The sequence below is a fragment of the Schistocerca americana genome, chromosome 3 (genome assembly GCF_021461395.2).
Source record: "Schistocerca americana isolate TAMUIC-IGC-003095 chromosome 3, iqSchAmer2.1, whole genome shotgun sequence".
NCBI classification, from domain to species: domain Eukaryota; kingdom Metazoa; phylum Arthropoda; class Insecta; order Orthoptera; family Acrididae; genus Schistocerca; species Schistocerca americana.
In genome coordinates, this window is record NC_060121.1 from 840,359,111 (window position 1) to 840,374,510 (window position 15,400).

General features: G+C 42.5%; 1 pseudogene; it reads left to right on the plus strand.

Annotated features, from left to right (window-relative positions):
• The first annotated feature begins 15,069 nt into the window (after positions 1–15,069).
• On the plus strand, positions 15,070–15,187 carry LOC124607988 (annotated as a pseudogene).
• The last annotated feature ends 213 nt before the right edge of the window (positions 15,188–15,400 follow it).

A 15,400-nucleotide genomic window follows, 5' to 3' on the forward strand; every position in this document is an offset into this window, starting at 1 on the left:
TCGACCATCCTCAGTTATTTTGTTTCCCAAATAGCAAAACTCGTTTACTACTTTAAGTATTTCATTTCCTAATCTTATTCCCTCAGCATTACCTGATTTAACTCTCACTCTTTTAAGTCTGTAGTAATTAGCATTGTTAATTAAAACATAGTTACCGAAGTGGAATCCTATATTTTGGCAAAGTAGCAAAATAGCGATTATCGTTGTATCTAAAAGTTCACGTTCAGTAGTATTTCCCTCCACTCTTCAGTTACTCAGAAATCTATATATTTCACTATGTCCTAGAGTACCTACAGTGACTGTTTTTAGTGATTAGCTGCAACTTGTAATTAATTTCATGAACTGTGATAATCTTTAGCAAGGCCTTCCCCTAACTAAGGCAACTGGGTTATTGTGACCTTTGTTGTGGCCTCCAATAGTTACTGCGTTAATTATTCTTTTGCCACATATGAACTTTTGTGTCACTTAGGAGTTCGGTTATTGGACTCGAACAATCTCATTATAGGATATCAACAGAGTGTGTTATGGAGCTAACCATTTACCTGTGCATAAACTATCGTAAATGAGACTCAATGGGGCCATAAACAGTAGGTTAACCAGAATCTAAGCGCAATTGAAGTGTGTGAACTGCAAACCTAGTATAGACCTCATCATTTAAAATAGCCTACTTTCGACAACCACTTTTCAGCCAGATTCGACGGAGGCACAGCTACCGAGGACAGATTAGCACGGTTAAGTACGGTTACGTTACAACCCGGTCGTCGCACAATGTATCCACAGAGAAAGCTCAAGTCGCAGTTATATACTTAGGTAATTAAAGTAATGTGTCCCCTTTGCAATCCGTTTTCCTGCAACAGTATAGCAATATCGCACAGTCTCGTATTGCAACTTGTTTGTACTGTCCTGTGCTTCATCGGGTCATCTTATGAGGAGCACTTCTTACATATGTCATTTGCAGTCCGCAGTTCATGAAATACGCGTAGAAATCCAGAAAATGTACGCAATAAACAGTTTTCAGAATGGGGTATAATCACTGTAGGTGCACCATAGGGACCACAATTGCCGAGAGCAGACAGTTAAGCATTAGGAAAAGTATACTCTCTTGTTAATCATTAACTGGTTCTCGGCCAGTGAATTTAGAAAACAGTACATGCTGTTACATGATGCCAAAGGCCTCATTGTCCTCTTAAAAGCAAAAGAGAGAGAGAGAGAGAGAGAGAGAGAGAGAGAGAGAGAGAGAGAGAGAGAGAACGAAAAGAATTTTTTAAATTATTGGATATTTAAATTGAGAAGAACTTGTCAGAAGTCACGTTATATAGATCTCCGTAAAGGTCTAACCTCACCACCTTGTGTGTTACACGGATTAGGATGCTTCAGTTATGAAAATGTCTAGAAATTGATTGCGTCTCTGCCTCGTGATGACTGGGTGTTGTGTGATGTCCTTAGGTTAGTTAGGTTTAAGTAGTTATAAGTTCTAGGGGACTGATGATCATAGATGTTAAGTCCCATAGTGCTCAGAGCCATTTTTTTTTTTGATTGCGTTTTTTTCCGGGTTAGCCTTCCTGTGTAATACACTTCATCTAAGAAGAAAGAGCCTGTATGTAGTCAGGACGAAGTATGATGTCCATTCTACAACTTCTTGTACTCAGGATACGATACGTTACTGCAGCGCTCATGTTATTCTGATTACAACGTAAAGTTCCTCTGGACTTGCATTCATGTTCAAAGGAACAGCCACTGCGGCGTCCACAGCCGTCACGAAACACATCAAATGATCTATAACGGTACAGTCTTCTTATTTTTAGGTTATCAAACAGTTGAAGTAGCGATTGTTTATGCAAAAAGTAATTACTTACGATTTGCTGTGATCTACGTTTTCTCTCATCTTGTCTGGATATCGCACTACCACTTTATTACCTACATATAAGCACAATTTTAAGTTCCGACCGTTTTCACACTGTTCACCATGTTTCTCCTTTCTTGTGGTGTACTATTATTCTTTTGCCACTCGATATACAGCAGTTTTCGTGTGCTTTTCTACCTTGTTGACCACATGGGAGAAAACTGTCATATTATTAATGTTGTGTGCGAGTTGTAAATGTGTCTTATACAACTCGTAATTTAACTCTTGTTTTTTAGAGTATAGGGATTTAATTTCGTATTTTAACCACATTTTATGAGCAGCATGCGTGCCTTTTGGGAGCTGGGTGAACTGTTTTTAATCTTTACATCGATATATTTAGGTACAAGATCATTACATTTGCATATGTTGTTGAATTTTATGTGTTGCATGCTTTTATAGACATTCAGATGAAGTCCTCTGAATTTCTGGTATAGACCACATGAAACTGCCTGGCGTGGCGCGAATACGTTTGTCTGCGTGGCCATCCTCCGCAGCAAGCACAGAAATATTTGCTTTGTAAATAAAAGCGCTTTTTGCTGCTACTACTTATTTTTCCCAGACGATCACAGCAAATCGTAATTACTTTTTCACATTAAAAAATCGCAATTTGAACAGTTTGATAATCTAAAAATAACAAAACTGTGTCGTTATAGATCCCACTGATGATGCCTTAGAGTAAGGAAAAGGCGATACGCGTCTGGGAAAAATAAATTAAGTGGAAGCAGAAAAAAGTCGGTTTTATTTACAAAATAAGTATTTCTGTACTTGCTGTGGAGGATGGCCATGTAAACAAACTTGTTACATCAAACGAATCCTCAATTACGAATAAGGTCTACCATCAGCTTTAGAATGGAATGACGACAAAGAAAATTTGTATCGGACCGATACTCGAACCCGAATTTCCCACTTATCGCAATTGGTGGTCTTACCATTTGGTAATCTGTTCAGGACTCACGGCCAGACCCAAACATCTATATGTCGTCAACCATGCGTCCACGACCTGAACTCGTACATCCGTTATGTATATTCCCGTACAGATCAGACTTTGTACTTTTCAGGCCTTTAATTATTCCTTTGAGACGAAAAACATCGGCAAGCGGACGTTTTAGTGCAGTACTTTAGTGCATACAGGGTGACAATTATTGAACTATATGAAAGAAAACGTGAATTAGTTAAAAATTAAGGCGTGAACACGCTTTATTCAACATGTAAACGTCACTACAGCTATTCGGATTTAGGTTCCGACATGTTCGATGTGCCTGCCATCATTGGCGACGATGTGGCACAGACGAATAGCGGAATTCTGCATGACCAGCTGAAACGTCGGAACTTCGATGTTGTCGAAGACCTCCTGAATGGCTGTTTTCAGCTCAGCAACGGTTTTGGGGTTATTGCTGTACACATTGTCTTTAATACAGCCCCATGAAAAGGAGTTATGTGTTCAGAACCATAGAATATGGCGGCCAATCGAGGCCCGTCCCAGTGGCCTCTAGGTACCCAGAGCCAGAAAAGTGCTCCTCCAGGATAGCAAACACTCTTCTGCTTCGATGGGATCGAGCTCCGTCTTGCATGAACCGCATCTTGTCGAAATCAGGTATAATGGGGTGAAATCATCTTCCAAAATCTTCACGTACCGTTCGGTAGTCACCGTGCTATCAAGGAATATCACACCGATTATTCTGTGGCTGGACATTGCACACCACACAGTTACCCGTTAAGGGTGAAGAGACTGTTCGTTCGCGAAATGAGGATTCTCAGTCCCTCAAATGCACCAGTTTTGCTTATTGACGAACCCATCCAACTGAAAGTGGGATTCGTCGCTAAATCAAACCATGCATGCTCATACTAATTCCTATCATGCCCCGCGACCAACCGTGCAGTTTGGGCGTCCTATCGCAAACCATTCTGAAGTTATGACGATTTTATTTCATGTAGTTCAATAACTGTCACCCTTTATCATGACCAACCAATGGACTGGTGTGTGGCGTTGAAAGACTGGATCCTTGTGGTGTGGCACGGAGGCGCCGCCGAACGGTTTGAACTGGGCCAGGCTTCTGCTGGCAAGATCCTCAAAGACAATCGCTTCTTATGCTAAGAAACAGTCTCGAGCACCCTTATACCATAAGATGGAATGCCCTACACTAAAGTTATCAATAACGCATTCTATTGTAAGAGCATCACTTTCCTAGCAACCTGCAAAAGTTGCTCTGGGCGTATTCTTACCTTGGATTTTTGGTTGGTTGGTTGGTTGGTTTGGGGAAGGAGACCAGACAGCGTGGTCATCGGTCTCATCGGATTAGGGAAGGATGGGGAAGGAAGTCGGCCGTGCCCTTTCAGAGGAACCATCCCGGCATTTGCCTGGAGTGATTTAGGGAAATCACGGAAAACCTAAATCAGGATGGCCGGATGCGGGATTGAACCGTCATCCTTCCGAATGCGAGTCCAGTGTCTAACCACTGCGCCACCTCGCTCGGTTTGGATTTTTAGCTACTGTACTTCGTCTTGGCCATCGAATTATTTGCTAGCAACTTTCATCGGCGTTATCTATTGCTCGGCTTTCCCATACAAAAGGAAACACATATTTGGCAAAAGTGTTCCTTTCTAAAGTCACTCCATTCTTGATTAATACTTAGCAGTATCTGCGAATACTGTGTCCTCTTGACCTACAGATTTTGTCAGGTCCTTTCGACTGCCTCCTCCATTGCACTATCATCGATTTACCTACAGACTAAACTCACTGTGGGTCTCTACCTCACACGCAGTAGCTGGGAGAACAGCCTGCGGTGAGATTGTGCATCGAGTTCTCGGGCTTGGTGTGTATCACCGCACAGATGCATCACAATCATAAACAATATAGCACACGGACACCGCTACTATCACGCACTGTATTTTAATATGTGGCCATCTGGTCAACATTATTGTAACGCAAGTCTACCAGTGAAGGTGAGCTCGTATTTCAGTACTGGTTTGGCATGGGCAAATAAAGCTCAATCCGCAGCCGTAGCTTATTTGTGTGCCTTAAACTATATTTCAACAGATCTGTTCACTATATCGGGCACCACTTCCAACACATTTTTCAAAAAAACAGGTTCTTTTTTGTGCATTACTTGTAAAATTTTATTCCTCAAGAGGAAATTTTTTACAGTAATTGCTTTCCCGTTGTTGTCTATAACTTTTGGTTTGCTAGGAATATCATATAAGTGCGACAGTATCTAACGGTTACACTGCTGAGTAGTTCCTCTTCCTGACAACAACCCATAAGTGCAAATCAGTTGCGTTTTTACCTGTGGTTACTCGTACTTTAGGTACATGGGCTATGTAAGGCTTTGTTTAAAAGGAATAGGTCGATGTAGTCATAGGGTCGAGCCGCGCACGTTCGCTGCAAATAATAGCCTGTAACTGTGGTCCTGCAGTCAAATAGTCTGTGCACTGCCTAGAATTGTGAGTTAATAAAATACATAGAAATACAAAATAAAAGTTAAACGAATAATATAATAACAAGGATTCTCTCTTAGCGTCTGTAATTGACGTAAACGACAGTGAATTATGTTGAATAATGTTTATTCAAAAAAGGACATCTTGAATCAACTGGAACGGTATTCAGTTAAAATACAGACAGAAAATACCCCTATCAAATGCAGTAAAGCTACGTCGAGATCGTTACGAAAATGGTACCAAAATTCCAAAACTAAACAGTCATCAAAGATACGCGAAGACTAAGACCATTTCGTAGTCTTATACACAATCATTCACCAGCTCAAAACAGTTCAGAGTTCAAGATTATGGTTCACAAATTAACATACGTGATGCAAAGAATAACTACTTACTCTGCTCTCAGTTTCGTAAATCAAGCGCAAAAAGTTAGAATCCTACTCTGGAGCAAATTCAGATCTCTCTAAATATAAAGTCCCTTCAAAAGTTAGAGCATTGTAGCAGCCATTCACCGCCCAGAATCAGTCACCTATACGACTTGTGGTGGAGCAGGTTGGTCTCTCATTATCCTTTAAACAATCTGTCCACCTACCTAGATAGGCTTCAGGTTGACTGTCCCAGCCGGCCGGAGTGGCCGAGCGGTTCTAGGCGCTACAGTCTGGAACCGCGCCCCCGCTACGGTCGCAGGTTCGAATCCTGCCTCGGACATGGTTGTGTGTGATGTTCTTAGGTTAGTTAGGTTTAAGTAGTTCTAAGTTCTAGGGGACTGATGACCTCAGCAGCTAAGTCCCATAGTGCTCAGAGCCATTTGAACCATTTTTTGACTGCCCATCACTTCGCGATGGTAGATACTGGCTCAGCCGACAAAAGCAGCGTTGGCATAAGTTCGACTAAAATACGTACCACGCAAAGGGGACATAACTGCCATTCCACGGGCAGTAGCCGAAAGTTAATTAAACTGTCAAGCGTTCGGGGTTCTCGCACGAATCTTTTGAAAAATGTCAAAAATTTCCTTTTAGTTGTTTTTTTGTCTTTAAAACAAGGAAAATTAGCTATCAAGTCCGTATTTAATGTCCCGACGTCAATTATACAATGTTACTGAGTGTCTGCAACAACTTCACATCCAAAAGCAGCCAGACGATATTTAGTCCGATCCAGTATTTTAAATGTCCGAAACAGACTCCAACCCACTACTATTTGCGAGTTAACACAGTCTGTAGTTCGGTAGGCTTCTTGTAAAGAAATGCTCGCCATGATGTCTTGTAATTTGCAAGAAACACGTCACGGACAGTTTAAGTACGACTAGAAATGTTCATACGCGAAATTTCCGAAAACAAATCCCACACAAAGCTCATTTATTGTCAAAATACTCAACTCTGTAATCGCTTTTCATCAACTACACGATAATCGATCAAACACGCAGATTTATTCATGTTGGTGCAAATTTGATCAGCATGATTTAACATATTAGAAGACGGCTCCCGAGCGACTATCTCGTCTCATACAGATGAGGCACAAAGCCCTACTCAAACGCGCTGGAAATGCTGAATTTCTATTGGCTAGTATGAAAAGCTGCCAATCAGATCATCTAGAGCACTTCAATACTAGCGTTATTTCTAATGTCAGCCAATCAGATTACCACATGTAATTTAGACTAGAAATTTCGTGATTCCGAAACGAAATAAAATATAACTAAAACAAAATACCATTCGTTTTAACCAAGTAAATTACTAATAAATTTAATACTCAACACCCCTTCTGACTGCCCTTTACGAAATCAAGCTGACTCTGACATACGTCACAAACTTCCCTGTAACTCAACACTGTCACTCTTACGTTTACATAGTTTTAATAAAATGTCACATTATCCTTTTACGTACGTCCTCCATTCACTCTCTCAGTCTCTCCAAAACACTCACACTACCAAAACGCAATGCAATAATAATTTTTGAGTGTACGGTTAATCATATCAGAAGTCTGTGGCAATGAAACTAAAGAAAATTCCAGAAAGTCAGATTAAATGAATCTATCCTCGTGTAGTTTCAACTAATACGATAGATGAATACAGTACAGTCCTTAACCCAGTTCCACAATGCCAGCTTCGTTATTATGTGTTTTAGGTAAAAATTTATATCTCCAAAAGTATTGAAGTTATTGATTTGAAATTTTAACGGTTTGTTTGCATCATCCATAGAATTTGCTACACGAAGTATGAGAAAGATCGACTAATATTTAATAATAGCCAGCGTCAGCTGTGCGAGGGTGAGAACCAAGATCTCCTCTCCTCCTGGCTCCGCAGCAAGTTGCGTTTTCAATGTAAGGTGACAACTGGTAATAATTTTCTACGTTACAGACAGAATCACGCACGTTACCATAGACAGGTTTGTTTTCTTCCAGAACTCGACACAAAGCGTCCCCTTCAAGATCCAACCGGAAAGTGTCTCCAAAAGTGGGATTCTCATAGTGGCTGTTCATTGCACAGAATCTGTCACCTATACTTGGGAATCACCCACGTTACCACGGGCAGCTCTCCCTCCCGGAATTCACTTGATTCCAGTATTGTTTTTCTGCTATGTGCTTTTCCATTGGCTGAAAGCCGTCCCCACCAAAATACATCATTCTTACATTCTACAGACATGATTTGATATAACTTTACCACTTCCCAGGCTAAACTACCATGTTACAACAATACTTAAATAAAGAAATGTGAAACATTCCATTACACTCATATTATTTGTGAAACATTCCATTACACTCATATTATTTACATTAATATAAGTTCATAAATAAATAAGCCAGCATTCTTGCACAAGTATGCTCGTGACTGACGTGAAATATTACTTAAACAATCATTTATGCCTTCTTGAGAGAGACTTTAGTTCTATTTTCGACTGTGGCCAGAACAATCACCGTGGCCCACCATTAGTCCCGGTCCCAAAATCATTCAGCCGTACGTCAAATACACCTTACCTTGTAGTACTTCTGGACGGCTGATTATCTCGCCTGAATACGTGTAACATTACAATTCTCACTGCAATTCTTTTAGTTCTGATATGGGTGCTGCGCTATCTGTTGTAAATATTGTAAAAAGATGGGGCAGTAAGCAGAGATGAATTGTACATCTGTATCTATCTACCGGAAAGCCTCGTTAAGTGTGTCGAGGTGGGTACTCCATCCACCAAAATCGTCCGCTCCCCTTCATCCCTTCCATCCCATGCTGCACGAATTGTGCTTGGCAAGAAAGACTATCGATAACCCTCCACATCAGTTTCCGGGCTGCTTAATGTGTGTGCCTTGGGTAGAAACCTTTAAGTCTCCCAGGAAAATATGGAACAAACATACTGAGGAAACTGTGAAGCAGCTACACTTGTCTTCTACAGACATGTCCTTTTTCCCTGTTTACAGTACGCTCAGTACGCTGTTATCCGCTGAGAATTTATTTGATGTCTAATTATTAACTGAACAATTTCTTGACTTATTAAAAAGGTGTAGCTTTAACTTGCTACGTAACGTAATTACAGATTCGTGCGAGTTAACGGAAGCGATCGTCAATCCGCATTGTTTTATTCATTGATTATTATACGTTTTGACGAAGAATAAATAACTTCAAGTCTGGGTGTTTAAATCAACGCTTAGTAAGATAATCACAGTCAAATTTTTTGTTAAATATCAGCTCACACGACTTGGACAGTAGTGTTAGCGAGAATGCGTGTTACGCTATAACGCACTGGATTACCTTCCCCTGGTATGAATATAAGATATTGTGCAGGACACTGAGCTGACGCGTTACATCGGTGATCCATTAGTGTAGCTGCCTGCCTCTGTTTGGGTGGCGGGCGGTCGGCACGCCTCACGCAATCCGATTATAGGATCAGCGACGTTCTGCCGGCCTCGCACATGTATCGAATATCAGGCGACCAAAGTCCCAGCACAGAAAACCGGATTATCTGGTCCTGGTGGGGACGACGACACGTATTTCTGGGCGTACGGTAGGTGATGCTTTTTTACAGTGACAGAAAAATTACGTACATACACGTGTATAAATTACAGTATACAGATAGAATGTGAAGCGTGTATATCCCTTCGAGGTGTCGTGATGGGTGACAAAAAATAGCAAGAACGATCATGACTATTGCGAACACTACATTATGGTCTACACACCGTAGCTTGTGCATGTAAACGCACTTGTGCTACCTGTAGACAAAATGTGAGTATATTAGTCCTATCTTAGCAAGCTTTTTCGGTTATTCGTGAATCTGTCTTCAGACACGTCGGTTTGAAATGTGTAGTTTCAATGGATATAGGTTCCTCCTTTTATGCAAAACGCTGTTTTTTCTTGTTATCCATACATGTTTCGCTCAAAGGCGGAATCTACACTGAACTGAAAAAACAGAAAAATACAAGTGCTGCAAATCGAAAATGTGAAAGTCTCGTCTACTACCTGACCGACATTACAGTTTCACTTTACTGTGCTAAGAAAAACTCATTTCATTTGTTTACAATTGAGCCATTACCGTTGAAGTTATAAGACCACACGTTGTTTTCATAAATCTTGTCTCACAGTTATCCTTTAATCAAAGTTACTTACGTTATTCTCTTAGCATTTTACCATTTGCACGCACACATTCATTTAAAACGAGTGAATACTCTTAGTTACAAATGAACAGAATACTGAATATCTGCAAATAGTTTGAACTCTGTTTTAGTCATTTCCTGCGGTAATTGTACCAAAGAAAGCAAAAGTGAGGAATAGTAATGTTAGCGTCCCTCGATGTCGAAAGCATTGGCAACAGATGTCAAGCAACGAAAAGGGGAAAGAAATCGATGTTCATGTGAATCATCCTAGCATTTGCATTAAGAGGCTCTGGGAAACCACGTAGAATTTAAATCGGTGTGGTCGATTGTGGATTTGAATCTCTCAATTCCCAACTGCCTCCCCTACCTCACTCGGGTGGCATTTGTACTGGCGTGGCAGAGTTCGTTAATGTTTGGAAATATCCTACAGTCGTTTCGGAAATTATTTTATTGTGATTCCTGGGGACATATTTTCTTCCTCTCGCTGTAAATGTCAGTTATCGTAGGGCAAGAGAGTCGTGGGCACCATCTGTCAACCATTCATACTAACTTTGTTTTGCGAGCATTTTATAACGGGGTGTCTAGGAATAGCTTGGTGTGACAGGTGATTCTCTACCGGAGATGAATGTGGGTGCAGCAGATGAAGGCAGCTCCTGGATACAGGTAACCCTTTACTGCTGTTTACTTACATTCTTCCGACTTTAGAGCTGCTGGTGCTGATTCATGGCGAGCGCGGTATGTTGATCTCCCAGTCCGGCCTTGTCATCGATAGCACGAACTGTGTGCTGCTGCTGTGTCAAGGAATGTCTCGCGTTAGCAGCTACTGCTGTGTAGTTCTTAGGCGGTAGAAATAAATACGCGCAGAGTCACTCATGTGTTTCGTTAGTAATCTAAGAAGACATAATTTAGTACGCTACTTCAGGTGGGACAGGTTCTTTGTTTCTGCTGAGGCCCTCCCATTGGGAACAGCAACAAGCGAACCATAATTTATACGCTAGATTTTGTTTTAACAGTAAAAGAAAATTTATAGATAGTCCCTTTCCTATCTTCCTATTATTTACTTCTAAGTTACTAACTTTATTTCTTGAACAAGCCGTGTGCTGCAAGTAATTTAACTTCATTTGTAAGGAAATACTGTTGCACTCTTAATGTTACCACCATTGCTTTTAATGCGCCGTTGTTGACTTTTGTATATTATGTGTCAGTCTTCCCAGCGATCGTTTCTTTCTCAATTTCTTCACATTTTTCCTGAAGCCATTTCGCCTTGGCTGTCCTGCCTTCCTATTTACTTTATTCCTAAGGGATTTATATCGCTGTTTTCCTGCCTTTCCACGAACATTCTTGTACTGTCTTCTTTTGTAGACCGATTCAAGTATTTCTTCAAGGTGTTTTCCAAGCTACCTTACTCATACCTGTGTTTGTCTTTCTAACATCGGTCACTGCCGTTTTTAGAGATGTCCAATCCTTTTCAACTGAACTGCCTGCTGTGGTATTCCTTACCATAGATTTCGCATCCTTAGCAAACTTCAAACGCATCTCATCATTCCTCCGTACTTACTTCCACACTGATTTTTCTGGCTGATTCTCTTAAACTTCAACTTACTCTTTAGTATTACTAAATTGTGATCTGACTCTGTGTCTGCACCTGGATACGCCTAGCCGTCCAATATCTGATTTCGGAATCTCTGCTTGATTATGATGTAATCTAACTAGAACCTTCCCGTGTCTCCCGGTCTTTTCCAAGAATACCTCCTCCTTTTGTGATTCTTGAACAGAGTATTCGCTATTACCAGCTGAAATTCATCGCAGAACTCAATTAGTCTTTCTTCTCTCTCTCTTTCCTCCTGCCAAGCCCATGTTATCCCGTAACCATTCCTTCCATTCCTTCCCCTACAACAGTGTTCCAATCCCCTATGATTATTAGATTCTCATCTCCCTTTACATATTGAATTACACATTCAATATTGTCATACAATTTCTCTGTCTCTTCACGTTCTGCTTGCGACGTTGACTTATATACGTGAACTACCGTTGTCGTCTTTCGTTTACTATCGAATCTGACGAGAACAGCCCTATCAATGAACTGTTCACAGTGGCTCAGTCACTGTCGTGCTTTCCTATTCGTAACGAATCCTACTCCCGGTATACCATTTTCTGCTGCTGTTGATATTATACTGTTCTCGTCTGAGCCGAAATCCTTGTCCATTTGACTTCACTGGCTCCCACTATATCTAGACTGAGCTTTAGCGTTTCCAATTTCAGAATTCCTAGCTTCCCTACCATGTTCAAAACACTGACATTCCATGCGCTAACTCGCAGAATCTTATCCCTTCGTTCGTTATTCCATCTTTTTCTCTTTGTCCCATTCCCGTTGGGAGTCCCTTTCGATCCGAACAAGAAACTAATCCGGAATCTTTTGGCAGTGGAGGGATAAAAAAAATGGTTCAAATGGCTCTGAGCACTATGGGACTTAACATTTGAGGTCATCAGTCCCCTAGAACTTAGAACTACTTAAACCTAGCTAACCTAAGGACATCACACACATCCGTCCCCGAGGCAGGATTCGAACCTGCGACCGTAGCAGTCGCGCGGTTCCAGACTGAAGCGCCTAGAACCGCTCGGCCACACTGACCGGCTTGGAGAGATCATTATGACAGTTTTTCTATTTCAGGCTACATCTCCTATCGATGCGCAATATGTATTCTTAATGCAGTGCTTTCGTTTGCTGATTAGTCCACCTTTTAGGGGCAGTGTTCCACTCCAAGGGCATGAGAGTGCCCTGAACGTCGTTCCGGTCCTCGGCACTCTTTGACAGGGGCGTTGGCAGAACGAGCGTGACTTCTTACGCCAGATGTCTTCAGGCGTCGTTACTGACGCTTTCTTAATCAGTATTTATGCTCTGACCATGTTGAAGCTCAGGACACAGGTGGTTTTGTTTGCTAGTTAGAGACGCTACCCCTAGACCACGGGTTCAACCATATCCGTGACGTCATACCATTATTCAATGAGTCAGTACTCGTCTACACGTCACACGTGTCCTTATGAACTGTGTGTGTGATTTTGAGATACACCTGTGGCCAGAAAGTTTCCCATCTGTGACGCTGATAGAGCGTGTGAGACCAATATCCAACGTATCAAGGACCAGTTACGGTAGCCATCTTTCTTTAGCAGAAGATACAACGGCTTCATGACAACCTTATCAACCGAATCAGTGCATGCATTCAGACCAGACGGGTTGCTACGTCATACTAATGAGTGGGATTGTCCTGCCATGTTCTCTGTAAATTTGGCTCGATTTTGTAATTAATCATTAACATCACATATCCTCTCAACCGCTAGAAATTTCAGTTCGCTTCCACCTCCCCTTCTTGCTGCTCCACGTCTTTGTCAGGTGACGTAATTCCTCCTCAGATTCGACAGTGGTAGAATACACCTCGGTTTTCGTGTAGCTGCAGAGAAACAAGTTTAATGGGGTGTGGTCTGGAGATCTTGCAGGCAATGTACAGGTCCTCATCGGCTGTTCAGTCGACAAATGAAAAGCCAGGCTAATGCTGCAAGTACTGGTTCCCCAAAAAATCACTCACTGTAGTCCTGTAATGATGGAAACTGATGCTCCCTCTGGTACGTGGTGGGATCTCCTCCAATAACGTCGGCAACTGCTCTTGCGAGCGCAGTCTGCAGACTGGCCATCTGAGTCGAGGGAACAGCATGCACTTTAAGTGCTGCACAAAATGAAAGTCTTGCCTCGTCATAGTTCGCGTAGACGTAAGCGTGATTGCGGTTGCGTCGTCGAAATGGTGGTGGACGATGATCTCTCGCAGCCTCTTCACATCTCTGATAAATTAATACGCGCCAAGCAACACGACACTTCTTAGAGTCATTGTTCCAGTGGCAGTCGTGGCACACGAAACTTCACATCATCATAAGTCCAGAAATTCTTGTATCCAAGGCTTAATGACTGCAACGACAACATATTAGCGTGTAAGGATAAAGCCACACCACTTTGATGAAGATTCGACGCACTTCTGGCACCACAATAATTTTATATCTGCGGTCATCGACAATGCGTCTACGCCGTTCAACTCCTCGGAACTGTCTCCTTCTTCCGCCAATGTTGTCCACGGCACCACCGAGCACGCCAAGCCATCGTCCAGTCCGACTGCGGAATTTTTCGAGATATTAATTTTTCTCTTAATTAAAGCATCAGTTAAACTCTCAGAGTAGTGCAGTTGCCTGCAATTTGAGCTGTCATTTGTACTCGGCTGATTCATGTGAAACGGTTTCCGACATGACTGTGGCCGCATGACAAGAATTAACGGACTTTGAACGCGGTATGATAGTTGGGGACATACGTACGGAATATTCCATTTCGGAAATCGTTAGGGAATTCAATATTTCGAGATCCACAATGTCAATAGTATGTCGAGAATACCAAACTTCAGTCATTGCCCCTCACCACGGCCTTCACTTAACGACCAAGAGCAGCGGCGTTTGCGTAGAGTTGTCAGCGCTTACAATCAAGCGACACCGCGTGAAATACCCACAAAAATCAATCTGAGACTTACGATGAACAAATACCTTAGCTCTGCAAAATTTGGCGTTAATTTGCTTTGGCAACAGACGATGGCCGCGTGTGCCTTTGGTAACAGCACGACATCACCTCCAGCGCCCCTGCTGAGCTCGTGACCATACCGTTGGACCCTAGACGACTGGACAACTGTAGCCCGGTCACAAGAGTCCAGATTTCAGATGGTAAGCCGGCCGAAGTGGCCGTGCGGTTAAAGGCGCTGCAGTCTGGAACCGCAAGACCGCTACGTCGCAGGTTCGAATCCTGCCTCGGGCATGGATGTTTGTGATGTCCTTAGGTTAGTTAGGTTTAACTAGTTCTAAGTTCTAGGGGACTAATGACCTCAGTAGTTGAGTCCCATAGTGCTCAGAGCCATTTGAACCATTCAGATGGTAAGAGTTGGTGGTAGGATCCGAGTGTGGCGCAGATTCCAGGAAGCTTTGGACCCATGTTGTCAACAAGGCTCTGAGCAGGCTGGGGGTGTCTCCATAATGTTGTGGGCTGTTTTTACGTGGAATGGACTGGGTCCTCTGGTTCAACTGAACCGATCATTTAGTGGAAATGGTTATGTTCGACTGCTTGGAGACGATTTGGCAACGGCCTTGCCGCAGTGGATGCACCGGTTCCCGTCAGATCACCGAAGTTAAGCGCTGTCGGGCGTGGCCGGCACGTGGATGGGTGACCATCCGGGCCCCCATGCGCTGTTACCATTTTTCGGGGTGCACTCAGCCCCGTGATGCCAATTAAGGAGATACTCGACCGAATAGTAGCGGCTCCGGTCAAAGAAAACCATCATAACGACCGGGAGAGTGGTGTGCTGACCACACGCCCCTCCTATCCGCATCCTCAGCTGAGGATGACGCGGCTGTCGGGTGGCCCCGATGGGCACTTGTAGCCTGAAGACGGAGTGCTTATTTTGCTTG